At 44.8% G+C, this 17,255-nt stretch overlaps 1 long non-coding RNA gene across 1 annotated transcript; it reads right to left on the bottom strand.

Annotated features, from left to right (window-relative positions):
- Positions 1-4,361: 4,361 nt before the first annotated feature.
- LOC307225361 lies at positions 4,362-15,645 on the bottom strand. The gene is made up of 4 exons (XR_013842931.1): positions 15,529-15,645; positions 9,524-9,926; positions 5,998-6,132; positions 4,362-4,492 (listed from the first exon to the last, which is right to left on the bottom strand). It is a non-coding gene; the product is annotated as an uncharacterized lncRNA (long non-coding RNA).
- Between the last annotated feature and the right edge of the window lie 1,610 nt (positions 15,646-17,255).

Below are 17,255 nucleotides of genomic sequence, written 5' to 3'. Positions count from 1 at the left end.
CCAAAGAGGAATAGTGAATACCAATGATGTGATTGTATATTATTAAATGGGAAACTTATAAAAATATTTTTTTAAAAAAAAAAAAACAAGTTTACAGTTCTGTGTCTATCCACAAGGCTGGACTAGAGACGAGCTCCTCAGCTGGGGCCTCCCTGCATTTCTTATGTTTTACTGGGCTTGGAAGCAACTAGTAGGATTTGCCTCACATGTGTTGAAGGTTTCATTTGCCTGCCAGCACCTTGCAGCAAGACTTTCACTCCGGTCTGGCTCTCGTTGTGCAATGCGCATCGTTATGCACGCCTGATTCATTGGCACAGAGTGGCAATGGAGCAATCTACCACTGAAGCAGCATCTGAAGGCACAGTCATTGCCTCAATTACTTTACTAAGCATGACCAGACCTGGGTAGGGGAGAATATTAGCAAGGAGGGCATTCCCCTGGCCTCCACCCTCTTGAGAACGGTTTCGAAGCATTTCACAAACGGGCGTGGAGCATAAATGAAAGGAAGGGTGCACAGTTTGAATAAGGATGGGGAAAGAATTCGACAGAAGCAAAGTATGATACGGAGTCGGTGAACGGACTGGGCTAGTGATAGATACAATACGATAATCTTTATTGTCATTGTCCCATACAGAACAACGAAATTGGAAAAAAAAAAATCTACATAAGACATTCAAAGACCAACAAGCCTGCTATCCCAGCCATCCCAACCTGGTTAGCCCCCTAAAAACTCTGATACCCCATTTTAAAAATGCAATACACTCCCATAGAGACTCCTTACACTGCATTTAAAACCAAAATCACATTTGGATAGAAACTGTTTCTCAGGCAGCTAGTCCTAGTCTTTATAACCGTGTACCTTCTTCCAGAAGGCAGAAGCTGAAAGAGATAATTTCCGGGGTGCGCACTATCCTGCGCTATCTCTGCAGCTTTCTTATGGCACCTGGAAGCATAGATTTGATCCAAGGTGGGAAGAGTGCACCCAGTTATTCTCTCTGCAGTCTTTACAACCCTGGACAGCATTGTTTTTTCCCTGACCGTGCAGCTCCCAAACCACACACTCAGCAACCTGCACATTGTCCGATCCCTTAGTTACTTTGCAAATGACTGCCTCTCTCCCGGGGAGACTTGGTGCTATTTTTTTTTATAAAAAAATGCTTTCTGTGGACAGTAGTTAGCAGCTGGCAGGTTCTTCTTCGTGAACCCTTTTCCGATGAAGATACAAAGGATGGCAATGCAGGAACATGCCATTTTGGTGGTGGCTCCATGTCTGAGGAACGCTCTCCCCAGGGAAGCATGCCTAGTACATTAGCTGTCCATTTTTAGGCTCCAGGCAAAAAGTTTCTAATTTACTGAGGCTTATGATTTCTAATTGGAAGGGTAGAAAGATGCGCTAGTGGTCTTTGTTGTGCTAGGGAAGGTAGAACTTGTTCCTTTTCGAACATAATGTCTGATCAGCATTTTCATTTTTGTGCATTGCCCCTTTTTATCTGATTTTAATGCCTCTGTTGTTTTATTTTACCGCATCAGTTGCTTTGAGGCACCTGAGTGCAAAAATGCAAAACAACAACAACAACAATAACAACAACAACATTTGTTGAGGGACAACTCCAGGAGACTTACAACTAAACAAACAAACAGAAAAACAAAACCCACACAGATACATTTAAAGCAAGAGGAAATGGGAAAACATTATTTAAAGGCCTGGTTATAGAGGAAAGCTTTTGTCTGGCACTTAAAGATATATATTGAGGCATCTAATCATAAGCCTGCATTTTTATCAAAGCTTATATTTTTGATTAAGGCCTGTATATTAAGATGAGCTTAAAGATTTTCAAATGTTTCATGCCAGGCAGAAGACCAGCTGCCTAAGAACCTTGGCAATGTTTATCCTCCTGGACAAGGGGGCCCCCTGATTTATAGCAGAAAACAATTCTCAAAGTCGTAAAAAGGGAATTACAGGCTGAGAGCGAGGACACTGACCTTGCATGTTGCAAAGTACAATTAAGCTGTAAGAGTGGTTAAATTAAGAGTTGGTAAATAGTAAAATAAAACCATGTGCCTCCCATTAAACTTGAGCCATATTTTCCTAAGGTTAAAAGGCCAAGAGCATCTGGCTGGCAGAAAGGAAGAGAGTATTTTGGGAAGTCTTTTTCTAAAGTTGTTTCTTTCTTAAACTGAGATCCTTTTAAGATTTCTTTTCCTTTTAAAAGGTTATTTATGTTGTGTATTAAATATATTGGCTTAAATGTAATTATGCAAAGGATTTAGAAACTAAGAAATGTTAAATCCTTATGCTAGATTCTTATTTCATATAGTTGAAAGAGATCACAGGGGCCATCAGCCCAGCCCCCCTGCCAAGCAGGAAACATCATTAGAGCACACATATGGTTGTCAGGCCTTTGTTTAAAGACCTCCAAAAGAAGGAGATCTTTCAATGTTGATGTGAACTCAAGATCCTTGACATCTGTTTAAGATAAAAATTTAAGATTAAACCATCTGTTTTGGAGGGCAATAGGGCAAGGAGGGCAAGAGGTGAGCTGGTAATTAAGGTTCCTTGTTGAGACACATGTAAGATATATTACTACTTATTTGTCATTTTTAGATAGAAGAATATATAGCTTTTTGTTTCCCATAAAAGGGCAAAAGGAAATGGGTGTATCTTTTGTGATTGGTTCTAGCAAACAGCCAATAGGAATTTCAACCAGGCTGATTGGACAGAGGCAGCCACAGGAGGAGCAAGGGGGCTGGGTTAAGGAAATATAAGTGCTGGCCATAACGGCAGGAGGCCAGGCCAGAGATTGGTAACCATATACCACTGTGCCTCTCATTTATTTGTCTGACAAATAAATTATTATTTTAATTTCTCTATTGCTGCATTGAATATTTCATTCCAGCTAAGCGTTAACCACAAGCAGGGTGCTACAATATAAAGATGGTGCCAGGTGAGGCTACCTGGGGACAGCCTTACACAAATGGGCCGCCACCACAGAAAGCAGGATATTATTATCAAAGTTTATTTACATTTTAAAAGCTAGCATGAGGTGACAGAGAGGCAGTGGACCAACTCATAAATGGCTAAAAAAAACACCCAGATAAATGCAGATTCCCTCATTTTTTCCCCCATTTTTTTTAAGCCACATAGAACAATGACATTATTCTAGTCCCATATCAAACATGGATTAGCTGGAATTTGCTCTTCGGCCCACCCCTGATTTCAAAGGGCTGAAAAGGTTTGGAAAATGCTTTCCTGTTTCCCCTCAGCCGTTCTGCTGTTGCGGCTTCTTTTTTCCATTTGTAGTTATTTTATTTAGCAAGATTTATATACAGCTTAATCAAAAAGAACTCTCTAAGTGGTTGACCTAAAATGTTCATTTAAAGGAGCAATAAAAAGTTGTTTTAAAAGAAACTTATAAGGATTTTAAAAAGTTTGTAAAAGTATGGGTAGGCTTGCCTGAATAAAACATCTCTAGCATGTGCTGAAAACTGGTATCAATAAGGCAGGGAGTTCTGGAGAATAAGTGCTGCCATACTAAAAGATCAATTTCTCATATTTGTGGAATAAACAATATCTCACACTGCTCTGACTCGTCCTGCATTTTTGTTTTAGCTCTCCTCCTCCTCCTCCTCCTCAGACAATGAGGACATATAACCTCATTGTCAGACCCGAAATTGCTGCGTTGTGAATTGGGTAATGTATTCCAATTGCCATTCTTATCGTTTTGTTTGGATTTCTGTACGCCAAAGGGGTTGGGTGTGAAGCACTTTCCTCTCTCTCTCTCTCTCTTGCTCTCTCCTTTTTCGCTTGCTTGTTTGATTCCTTAATTTATGCACCTTTTCCAGCACAGGTGCCGCCACCGGCATCAGAACAACCTGGCAGCTCTCCCGGGGCACCATCAATCCATCAAGAAGTTGTAATGAAATTGGACTCTAAAATGGTTCCTCACCACCTGCCTCGCACCCAGTGCCCAACTCCTTGCTATTACCGCTGCCGTCATTCCTGAGGCAGTCGGTCAGGTTTGCAAAGCACTATGGCCTTCCCATTCTTGCAACGTACTGTTTGAATTCAATCCCTCGAGGCAGCGGTTCCGACTCTTCACCCACTTGCAACCATTGCCTTGAAACAGTAGCTGAGCAAGGTGGGTGCGGTGGATACGGCCCAGTCTGGGTGCCTTCCCTGAGGGAGGTGAAATCACTGCAGCCGGCATCCCCCTGGGATGCTCCCCAGTGCTGGTGCACCCCCCTGGGACACGCACCTGCGGCAGCACACCCCCTGGGAAGCGCACTGCTGCCAGCGCACCCTGCGGGCAGCTAGCCCTGCCCCCACGGCCCGCTCTGGGCACCAGAACAGCTAGCTCCACCTCTGCCTTGAAAGAATCAATGCTCAAGCAGGATTATCTGAAGAACATAAGGTTTAAGAAGCTTTGGCTGCTGGATCAGGCCAATGGCAATGGACCATCAAGTCCTCTTCTCAAAGTGGCCAACCAGCTGCCTGTGGGAAATTCACATGCAGGATTTGAGCATAACAGCATTCTTCCCCCAACTGGGCTTCTAGCAGCTGATATTCAGAGGCATCCTGAAGGTAGAGCATAGCCAAGAATTTGTCCAATAGGCGTTGATGATCATCACTACATCTTATGGGAGAAAATTCTATAGTTAACCACATGAAGAAGAAGAGTTTGGATTTGATATCCCGCTTTATCACTACCCGAAGGAGTCTCAAAGTGGCTCACAATCTCCTTTCCCTTCCTCCCCCACAACAAACACTCTGTGAGGTGAGTGAGGCTGAGAGACTTCAGAGAAGTGTGACTAGCCCAAGGTCACCCAGCAGCTGCATGTGGAGGAGCGGAGACGTGAACCCAGTTCACCAGATTATGAGTCTACCGCTCTTAACCACTACACCACACTGGCTGTCCTTTCTTTTGTCTGTCCTGAACAGTCACCAGAGCTATACATTTAAAGCAATAAATGTCCTGGCTTCCTCCAAAGAATCTTGGCAACTGTTGTTTGCTAAGGGTGCTGAGAGTTGTTAAGAGGCACCTTTTCCCCAGAGTTCCCTGGGAACAGGCATTAAACTCGGATGATCCTGAGTTTTTAGAATTATGAGAGAGGAGGAAAACCTTCACTAGCCTGACCCACTGCTGTACAGCTTAGACTACAGCAGGTTTTCACACAGAGAGAGATAAGTTAACTCGGGATAATACCTCATGTGTCTGATGAGCAAGATCACAGTCAGTGAAATATCATACCATACTAAATTTGTTAGTCTTTAAGGTGCCCCAAGACTCTTTTGCTGCAAGAAGCTAAGATGGCTGCCCTTCTTGAAGATAGTCTGAAGTACCACAAATCTCTCACCTCACAGGGAAACGACTGACCCATTTCTAGCTTCCCAGGAACTTCCTCCCCATAAGGGAACTGCAGTGTGCAAAATAATATGTGACAACAATTTCCATTCAAACTCAAAAACTTCAGAAATGCTGTCAGACGCATCCAAAATTTCGTTTTACTTGTGTACGCTTGCAACTTTTCAACACAGACATCTTTTAGGAGACGTGTCTCCTATACACCCAAAGAGAACCTTCTGGAACCTTCTTCCCAACCGCCAATTGGGCCACAATGCCAAACTTTATCTCTGAGTATTTCAGCAGTGCTGAATGAGACAATAAAATAAAATAAATACTTCAATTCCTGTATTGAGCTCTAGTTTATGTTTCCCCAGAGATGGATTGGGGATAGGAGTGTTAACCTGGAGTTATCTGCACGCACTAGGTAGTATGAATTTAGCATTGCTCTACCTGCATTTTATCGCTAAATTAAACACACGTTCAACAAAATAATGTCACTGAAACCAGCGGGGAAAATGGGGGCTTCTTAAATTCCAGCAGCCTGTCACATTCTCTTGGGTTTGCATTTTCCACCCCCAATGTTTGTATTCCTTATCCCGCCTGGAGATGCAGTTTTACAGACCAGCATATTGATTTTAAAACTTTAGAATACCTTCGACACCAGACGTAGAGCACCTCATTTGTCATGTGGATGTCGAAAGGGAGATTGCGGGCCTCATTTTATTCCTGATTAATTTGGCCTTGCGCTGCATTTCCTCCTGAACTCGTAATAGGAAGTTCGGTATCTCTATATTCATTGCATTGTTTGTTGTTTGCAAAAAGAGAGAGAGAGAGAAAAGAGAGAGAGAGAAAGAGTGAGGAGAAAAGACACAGAATCACACGGCATTATTTAAATAGTTGGAAGCCTGGGCTTTCTTTTACTTTCCCCCCACTCCAACCCCCCAATAATCGGTTATCTTGTATAAACAGTTTGAAATAAATAAATGCACACAGGAGGGGGGAAATAAAACAAGATAAGAATTCATCAGGTTCTGTTCAAAAGAATCACGCTAGCACGATGCTCTTCATAAACAAGACGACAAACTCATCCTTGAGTTTTCTTTCTCTAATTTGCCTGGTAGTCTGAATCAATGGTGTTGCTGCTGCCCTATTTGCTCAAAGAAAGGATGGCAAACTGTCAAACCCAGATATATCAATATTTTGTTTAAAATATTAGGATACTTTTAGGGATTGTGGGGAAGGGGGTGGGTGAATCTGGGGTGGCTGTGTGGGGAGCGTGAGATACATAAAAACAAAGCAAAATACATCACACGGTTAAAAGAGTTATTAAAAATGGGCATTCTGTCAAATGGAAAATTGTTCCCCTGAAGAATTTGACATATCATCCTCCCAAACTTTCCACCTTAAAAGCACTGCTCTAAAGGGGAAATGTAAGGGGAACTGTCCCCTAAGTAAAAGCTAATCTAACCCAGTCAGTCTTTCACATGATAGATTTGAATCTTTGAACAAGGCTACTCTTAAGTCCTCATAAACTGGACAAAGAAGGGTAAATCTTCAGACTCCTCATCCCCGCTGTGTAACCAGCCGTACAAATGTTAAATGGAGGGGGGAAAGGCTTTTACAAATCTGCAATTCCAGTCTATGCACTCCGCTATAGTTGAAGGAGTTTTCTGCAAACCTGGACAGCATCTTAAAAAGCAGAGACATCACCTTGCCGACAAAGGTCCGTATACTTAAAGCTATGGTTTTCCCAGTGGTGATGTATGGAAGTGAGAGCTGGACCATAAAGAAGGCTGATCGCCAAAGAATGGATGCTTTTGAATTCTGGTGCCGGAGGAGACTCTTGAGAGTCACATGGACTGCAAGAAGATCACACCTCTCCATTCTGAAAAAAATCAGCCCTGAGTGCTCACTGGAAGGACAGATCCTGAAGCTGAGGCTCCAAGACTTTGGCCACCTCATGAGAAGAGAAGACTCCCTGGAAAAGACCCTGATGCTGGGAAAGATGGAGGGCGCAAGGAGAAGGGGATGACAGAGGACGAGATGGTTGGACAGTGTTCTTGAAGCTACTAACATGAGTTTGACCAAACTGCGGGAGGCAGTGGAAGACAGGAGTGCCTGGCGTACTCTGGTCCATGGGGTCATGAAGAGTCGGACACGACTAAATGACTAAACAACAACAATAGTTGAAGGATGTTATCGCCAGATTCTGTACAAAGAGAGATCCTGCCTACACGTCATAGATCACCGCCATCACTGTTTATTTCTATGCCTCCTTTCCATAGTTAAACAATGCTCAAGGCAGCTTATGAAAAGGTTTGCATATTTACAAAAATATAGCAGAAGTAGTCATAAGCAATGAATAAAAACGCATCAAAATGTGGCCAACAAAATTAAACAATCCCCATGTAAATAATAATAAGATCTAAAAATAAAGGCAGAAAAGTTAGTGTCAATAACAGCAAAACTGACGTCTCCAGTATTAAATCTTGACCTCAGTAGCAATAAAACCCTGGACAATACCCTACAGAAAGAATGTTGTTGGTCAAGGGAGCCATGGACTCGGAAAGGTTGAAAACTCTTCACTAAACCAAAGGTGGGTGTTGAAATCAGTGAGTGTCAGGGACAGGACTGAGGAGGGATGGTGGAGACACACACACACACACACACACACACACACACACACACACACACACACATCTCTTCTCCTGCACTTCCCAGAGAAGAAGGAGATAGTATAGATTTACAACAGTGGTTTGCAGAAGGTCATAATTCAGAGGCTGCAGAGGGGAAGAAGAAGAAGAAGAAGAAGAAGAAGAAGAAGAAGAAGAAGAAGAAGAAGAAGAAGAAGAAGAAGAAGAAGAAGCGGCAGCAGAGAGACAGATGACAGACTCAGTGTATTTAGAAAGCATTCCAGACCCACCCCCCTTCTCCCAGAACCAGGCAGGTAGGAGAACAGAAAGCTCAGAGGCCGAAAGAACAGATCTGCCAACGTAGGGATGGGAGAGACGGAGGGAGTGGGGCTTTACCTGGAGCAATGCCATTACTGCAAGAGAGGCATTTTCCAAAGCCTTTCTCTGTGAGTATTGAATAAAAGACTTGGTAAAAACTCCTCTTGTTTATCTAATTCTTGGGAACCCACCATGGGAGGGATCAGCTTCCCAGAAGCCTGACAGTGCAACTTCAACACACTTCCATTTGGCTTCTTCAGACCCATTCTTAAAGCTGTATGAGGACTGATGCCCCCGTTGTAGTCATCAGTTTGCACAGAAGGCCCTTACACTGGACATATGGTGAGGAATCACCATTTTTTTACAGTAAGCTCCATAACTTGAGTGTGAAACCAATCCTCAGTCCAAAAGATTGTGTTTGCCAAAGCCACTTCTGCCCTGCAGAGGAGGTGGAGTTGCGGGCTTCACGGCCCCACCACGCGCACCGCGGCTGGAGCCCAGTCCCCGCACGATTGGGGGAATCCCCAGCTGCATCACCCCCTGGCCAGCCAATCGCCTGGCTTTGGGGGCGTGACCTGCCCTATTTAACACAGACGCGGCCGGGGATCTCCCTCTTTCCCCTCCTACCAGCTGTTCATGTTTCGCACTCTCCTGCCCTTTAAGGTTTTCGTTCCTTGACCTTGCTATGGACCTTGGTTGGTTGCCGTTGAGGGGCCTGGTAGGAATTTTTCCCACTTGGCAAATTGGCACCAGCCATTGGTTTTCGCCTACCTCGTAGCAAATCGTCACAACTTCCTTGGTATTGGTGGTTAGGCATTGGTATTGGTATTGCTCTGTAGATGGAAGAGGGGAGGTAGCGCCATCACCTGCCCCGCATATTGAAGGGTAGTCCAATAATGGATTCTGGGGGGCGTGACCCTATCTGAAGCCTATAGAGGTGAGGGCCTAAGGCACACCCCCTAGAGGTGACCCCGAGATAGTTCCTAGTGGATGTGCATCAGCAGGACTCCCCCTACGGGTGGTTAACCCTTCTCGGACTTCAGAAGTCAGATATAGTCGGTTAGGACCAATGCCTAAGCCAATACCGCTCATCACCTGTAACCAATAAAGTTGTGGCCTTATTTAGCCCATTAACCTTAATAATTGTGTCATGTGTCTTTATTTCCACTGGGGGGTGGGGCGGGAACTTGCCACGCAAATGCCGATCGAGCTACAGCTCCTTCCTACCTTGACAGCATCTGGTCGCTCATTCAGAATCACAGGCGGATTTCTGCCAGAGGATCCGGTGCCCTGTCCCTCCCCTCCCCCCCTCAAGCACACAGACATCCTATGCCCAACTTGTGGCGGGGTGTAAAAAAGCAGTGTAAGACACACTGCAGAACAGTGTTGGTAAGTATGGAATGGGAAGCCCACGAGATAATTGCATTTTAAAAGAAGATGCTCCCACATTCCACAGGATGGCAGACAATCTTCTTCTCTTTATTGCCGCCCAAGCAGAATGTGTGTACTGCTTTCGATTGCTGCGTTCAATGCAGCCAGATAAGCGAACTCCTGTATTCTTCATGGAGTGATTTCAGAATAATGTGCTCTAGGGACATGGCCATTTACAAATGTGATGACAATCCATTTCCTATTGTAAAAAAAAAAAAGAAATCAAGTGACAAGGCAAAGTTTCTCTGAATGATAAAATAATGTTTTTAAAAAAAACTTTCAAAAAGAAAGACTTGTTAATTCAACAATGGCTCCCGATGCTTACATTCTTGTTATTAGTCTTATCCATCTAACCGGCGAAAGAAATGTAAACAATGTGTTGGAGTTTTCTCCTGCTCTCCCATTTTTCTTTTTCGAATATCTAAAGGCTTACATAGATTTGGTTGGCCCAAAGTGATCCTGGGATGTAGAGAGGGATGTTACATTTGAAAAGCAAGAGTACAAACCAGTCACCCAGAAGTCCTCTTGAATGAACCCATCGATATGGAGTAAGATCCCCCAGCCTGGAAACCTACCAATGTTGTTGGGCTCTAACTGCATTCTTCCTGGCCATTGGTCATGGTGCAAAAGTTCCAGAGAGCACCAGGTTTGGCTGATCTGGAGGTAAATCATGCTTTGCGCATGCACAGAAGCACCGAATCACAACCCGCACATGCGCAGACTTGCCACAGCGGGTTGCGAACGTGCATCCTGCACATATCACGTTCGCAACCCGAGCGTCCACTGTACATCTTTATTATGGCCATAGGCCAGCATAAGTACATATCTAAAGGTAAAGGTACCCCTGACCATTAGGTCCAGTCGCGGATGACTCTGGGGTTGCGGCGCTCATCTCGCTTTACTGGCCGAGGGAGCCAGCATTTGTCTGCAGACAGCTTCCGGGTCATGTGGCCAGCATGACTAAGCCGCTTCTGGTGAAACCAAAGCAGCACACGGAAACACCATTTACCTTCCCGCTGGAGCGGTACCTATTTATCTACTTGCACTTTGACGTGCTTTCGAACTGCTAGGCTGGCAGGAGCTGGGACTGAACAACGGGAGCTCACCCCATCGTGGGGATTCGAACCGCTGACCTTCTGATCGGCAAGCCCTAGGCTCTGTGGTTTAGACCACAGCGCCACCCGCATCCCAAGTACATATCTAGAGCATGCTAAATAGGCAATAGAGCAACTGTAGAAGTAGGAGATAATCTCCAATTCAAGTGTTGCCCATGAATTGAATGCAATTGCTGGCCTTGGCCAAATGGTTGTCTATCTGACTTGGCCCCAGTCCCCTGGGGCATCCAGACAGTCATACTGACCTACTCCACAAATGTTTGGCTTCACATGGAAGGGCAGTTTCAAACAAAGATGTGCTCTGCCAAGCCCACATTCCCAGCATTTTTGCATCCCTGTCTCAGCAACATCTAAGCTGACTTGGTCACGTCTGCAGAATGGAAGATGGCAGGATCCCCAAGGACGTGCTCTATGGGGAACTGGCTTCTTGCACCTGGCCCGTTGGCAGGCCAACTCTGTGTTACAAAGGTGCCTGCGAACGAGACATGAAGGCTGGCAGAATCAGCCTTGCCATGTGGGAAACCCTTGTAGAAGACCACAGGTGAGACAGACAGGTGACCAGAGGAGGAAACCCTTATAGAAGACCACAGGTGAGACAGAAAGGTGACCAGAGGAGGAAACCCTTGTAGAAGACCACAGGTGAGACAGACAGGTGACCAGAGGAGGAAACCCTTGTAGAAGACCACAGGTGAGACAGACAGGTGACCAGAGAAGGAAGCCCTTGTAGAAGACCACAGGTGAGACAGACAGGTGACCAGAGGAGGAAACCCTTGTAGAAGACCACAGGTGAGACAGACAGGTGACCAGAGGAGGAAACCCTTGTAGAAGACCACAGGTGAGACAGACAGGTGACCAGAGGAGGAAACCCCTGTAGAAGACCACAGGTACGACAGACAGGTGACCAGAGGAGGAGTGGCCGCTGGAAGGAGCACAGAGAGAAGAAACGCCCTGGTGCATCTTCTGCAACACAACCGGACACCTTCATCTGCCCCAGCTGTGACAAAACATGTCTCTCCTGTGTTGGTCTCTACAGCCTCAGCAGGCACTGTAACTCCCCAGCGCTTTGACTTCACCCCAAAGGCTCACTCCTCCATTGGATGCCAACAACTTCACAGAGCTGCTGTAAGGCTTACATAAGAGAAATGCTTCACACACATAGGGAGCAGTGTTCTAGCACATTGGGCGATTTGTCAATCTACACGCGTGGTGTTCCAGTATGTGATTATCTGTACACATTACTTTGCTGGAGAAACACATTGCATAACTTGCTGCTTTCACTGCACAGCGATCCCTCTTGCTGTTCTGGCTTCTGAGATTCACAATCTTTTTTCCCTTGTTTTCCTCCTCCAAAAACTAGGTGCGTCTTGTGGTCTGGTGTGTTTTATAGAGCGAAAAATACGGTATGTCAACCCTGTGTGTGGCAGTTGTGAAAAAGGATTAATTTGTGCTAGGGATCATTAGGAAAGGAATTGAAAATAACATTGCCAATATCTTAGGCCATTACACAAATCTATGGTGCAACCACATTTGGAATACTGTGTACCATTCTGATTGTTTCTCTATCCCCACCCCCAAAAATTGGTCCTCTTTGATCTATGAAGGTATTTTCATCTAAAAGGATTTTGCTACCGTTTGTGAAATCTCTTGATGATCATATTGGAAGGAGGAGAATTGCCTTGTGCTGCCCATCCACTTGTTTCAAGCCCCATGCCTTCAATAAAATCCCACTTCTTCCTATATAGCTTGGCTTCCTGCCCCACAAACCACACTGTTACGCGGATCATTCAAAAAATATAGATGGCAGAAAATCTCCGAGCATCCTCCGATACGATTTGCAAACTGACAGATCACTCTCCCTTTCACCTCTAAATCTGCCCAGTTTTTTTTTAGTTTTTTTATATAAATACCCTCTTGTTATAAATCTCAGAGTTTTAGCAGAATCTGCTTTGTCCATTTATCAAAAACACGGAGCTAAATGGTTTCAATGGGGGAAAGAGCAGACTGCCTCTTTTTATTTTCTTCCTCCCCCTCCCCACCCCCTGTAGTAATGTGATCTCCGAACTCCACAAATCAAAATTCTTATCTCATGTTGATGCCAGCACATAAAGCACAAGCCCTGCGGTAGATGAATGTCTACCAGCAGAAAGCATTATTAGTCTCTTTAGCTTGCTGGCTTCTGCTGACCTACTTTTAACTTGCTCGCAATAATGTACCGTACCTGAGTAATATTGACAGCCCATCTGCTGTGATGAATTAATAATATCACTACTTTTCCTCCTTCCCCCTCCCACCTTTGCATCACAAAGTGCTGAGATAGTTAATTCGAATAGACCTGGGTTTTACTTGAAACATGGATAGAATGTTCAGATTATTCCTTTAAAAAAAAAAAATGCATCAGAACCGATCTATTAAATCCACTTTCCTGCTACCCATGACACTGGCTAGGCTTGTGCTTGGGTATCCTACAAGGCACAAAGACTCTTCCTTCCTCTGATCATCATAGCATTCGGAACCCTTCCGCTCGCTCCACTAGAGTGGAATATGGGAAAGGCTGGGTCACAATGGACCAATGAGTGTTCCTGGGTCAGAACCCATTGTTTACCGTTAGAAGAAAGACAGATTTGTACTAGGGCAAACAGAATGTCTGGAGAGGGAAAATTTGAGGGACTTAGAGGGGTGATTCGGGGCTCAGACACACTTGTGTTGGGTTTGTGGTTTCTTCCATTTGTCCTGAGACTTCTGAGTGATAACCAGCCTCATATAACCAACATGCTTAAGTCTAATTCATGCATGAAGGGGTTAATGCCATAGAGTAAGCTGTCCTGCCAGGCTAAGTTAGGTCACTCTCCCTCACCTTGGGAGGGCTTAGGTAATCAACCCTTTATTCCCCAGCGTATCTGAGAAGGTCAATGCATGAAGAGCTTTTGAGCTAGTTGCTTGCAGCTCAGACCGCATGGCTCTTACAAGCCTTTCTTGTGTTCCTATACCCCTGATTTAGGGACTTTCACCACTGAAACTAAGCAAAGTTTTATTGCCCATGTTTTCTGAATGTTGTATGGAAAACATTGCACAAACAATAAAACTTAGCTTCGTTAAAATGCTGAAGGTAGTGGGGTGCCACAGGGTTCTGTCTTGGGCCCGGTCTTATTCAACATCTTTATCAACGACTTGGATGATGGACTCAAGGGCATCCTGATCAAATTTGCAGATGACACCAAACTGGGAGGGGTAGGTAACACCCCAGAGGACAGGATCACACTTCAAAACGATCTTGACAGATTAGAGAACTGGGCCAAAACAAACAAGATGAATTTTAACAGGGAGAAATGTAAAGTATTGCACTTGGGCAAAAAAAATGAGAGGCACAAATACAAGATGGGTGACACCTGGCTTGAGAGCAGTACATGTGAAAAGGATCTAGGAGTCTTGGTTGACCATAAACTTGACATGAGCCAACAGTGTGACGCGGCAGCTAAAAAAGCTAATGCAATTCTGGGCTGCATCAATAGGAGTATAGCATCTAGATCAAGGGAAGTAATAGTGCCACTGTATTCTGCTCTGGTCAGACCTCACCTGGAGTACTGTGTCCAGTTCTGGGCACCACAGTTCAAGAAGGACACTGACAAACTGGAACGTGTCCAGAGGAGGGCAACCAAAATGGTCAAAGGCCTGGAAACGATGCCTTATGAGGAACGGCTAAGGGAGCTGGGCATGTTTAGCCTGGAGAAGAGGAGGTTAAGGGGTGGTATGATAGCCATGTTCAAATATATAAAAGGATGTCACATAGAGGAGGGAGAAAGGTTGTTTTCTGCTGCTCCAGAGAAGCGGACATGGAGCAATGGTTCCAAACTACAAGAAAAAAGATTCCACCTAAACATTAGGAAGAACTTCCTGACAGTAAGAGCTGTTCGACAGTGGAATTTGCTGCCAGGGAGTATGGTGGAGTCTCCTTCTTTGGAGGTCTTTAAGCAGAGGCTTGACAACCATATGTCAGGAGTGCTCTGATGGTGTTTCCTGCTTGGCAGGGGGTTGGACTCGATGGCCCTTGTGGTCTCTTCCAACTCTATGATTCTATGATTCTATGAAATTATTGGTATGGTAACACAAGAAAGGCTTGTAAGAGTCATGTGGTCAGAGATCCAGCACACACTGAGCTTCTCGGCTAGCCGCTTATATGACTCTGGTAATCCCAAAAATCTAGGCATGGGTCTGAGAAGCATTTCTTTAATCCTGCCACATTCCCTGGGAAAAACTGTGGTTTACCATTGAATAGGAACAAACATCAACCAGACTGGGAAGGAAGCACACTGGAAAGCTTGGACGTCTCCTCCTGTGGTGACAAGGACCCAAGCAGCTGCATTTAACCCTTTAATGAAGTGCAGGAGAGCTGATCAGACATCTCCAGCCATCAGATCTAGTTTTCATTTCCTTTTGCTACTAAGGAGTGGCAACAGCGCCTCTCACTTTTCAGATTTCCCTGGGAAAGAGGGTTTGATTGCTAAACCACTCTGGGAATTGTAGCTCTGGGGGTGGGGGAACAGGGCAAACAACTCTCAGCACCTTTAACAAACCACAGCTCCCCAGAATCTTTTGGGGGTAAGCATGGTTGTTGAAAGTGGTAACATAACCATTCAAATGTGGCCTTAGCTAAACCAGATTTCAGGAAAAACAAAACATAGGACTGACCTACTGGCCAGTCAAGGAAAGGATCCATTCATCCCTCTTTGCAGGAAGGCCAGGCCAAAGGGAATCAATGGAGGATTCAGTCATGTTGCAGCCTGGAAGGAAAATACTGTGGCTTCTTCTTCCACTCCAGAGTCTTCAGAAACTCATCAAAATGGACCCCATTAGACAAGATCTCATTCCAGCTTTAGCCAAGCCTGGTAGAAGGGCCCTTCAAAGACAACTGTTCATAAAACTTTGTAAACTGCTTTGAAGCCTTTTTTTGCATTAAGCCATAATGTATATTTCCTGCCAACCTAGCAGTTCGAAAGCACATCAAGTACAAGTAGATAAATAGGTACCTCTCTGGCGGGAAGGTAAACAGCGTTTCTGTGCGCTGCTCTGGTTCGCCAGAAGTGGCTTAGTCATGCTGGCCACATGACCCAGAAGCTGTACGCCGGCTACCTCGGCCAATAAAGCGAGATGAGCGCCGCAACCCCAGAGTCGGTCACGACTGGACCTAATGGTCAGGGGTCCCTTTACCTTATACTGTATATTAATTCACAATTTATTTAATAATATCAACAAAAACAACAACACAGTCTCTTGGATGTGGAATATCCAGATGGCCACTTGCACGCTGCCCTCGCCTCTTTAAAAATCAGTATGTTTTGACCCTGTGTACAAGGCCACGTGACGGATTGCCTCATAGACCCTTGAGATCAGACACCGTGACCCACTTTTCTTGAGTGTTCTTGAAGATGGGAGGATAGTTCAGCTTCTTGCCTCCTACAGACATACGCCATACCATCCAGGTGCTTGGTACAGCCACCTACTCTGTGGTATTTGTTTAATTACATTCCCCATTTGCCAGAGGGTGGTGTAAGGTAGTTAAAAAAAAGTGTCTCATTCTGTATTCTGCAGGGTTTTTTTTAATTAACACGGGTTGAAGCATCCACCCACATCTAAGGCTGGGAAAAGAACATCTATTTCTCAGGATTACCTCACGAGTTCCGCTCCCATGACCATTAAGGATGGATTTCCTCTCCACACAGTTTGTTTATGCAATAATAATGACTCAAAGGCGTGTGAGAGCAGCACTGTGTTGTGGTCAGCAGACTGACCTGCAAACTTAGGTGTCCCAGAGAAACTCCCTGCTCAGAGCAGGACATCTTCCAACCTCCTCAACCCTTGTCTGTCGCTGTGGTTGTTCTTCCTGAGTGTTCCCACAGGAGATACTGAGGCAGGAGATACTGAGGCACCATAAATCTGCCCAGACCCTTCATGAGTTCTTCCAGTTCAACCATCTTGCTTGATCAGATCCAGGATACTTGCTTACTGGAAGGTTGTGTTCAGACATAACAACTTATATGAGGTATAAAATCATGCACGGTGGAGAGAAAGTGGAACAGGACTTATTCATGCAGTACAGTGGTACCTTGGTTCTCAAATGCCTTGGTACTCAAACAACTTGGAACCCAAACACTGCAAACCCAGAAGTAAGTGTTCTGGTTTTTGCGAACCTTTTTTGGATGCCGAATGTGCTCCATTTTGAGTGTTACACTTCCGATTTGAGCGCCACACTTCCGTTTTGAGTGTCACAATTCTGTTTTGAGTGTTACACTGAGGTCTGTCTGTTTTTGCTCTTTATTTTGCGTTTTTGTGGATCTTTTTGTTTTGTTTTTGTGATTGTGTGGAACCCAGTTCAGCTACCGATTGATTGTTTGTGTGACTGCAGTACATGGTTTATT

The sequence above is a fragment of the Podarcis cretensis genome (assembly GCF_951804945.1).
Source record: "Podarcis cretensis genome assembly, chromosome: 10".
NCBI classification, from domain to species: Eukaryota; Metazoa; Chordata; class Lepidosauria; order Squamata; family Lacertidae; genus Podarcis; species Podarcis cretensis.
Note: the sequence above shows the minus strand (reverse complement) of the source record. Positions and strands in the feature narration are given on the sequence as shown.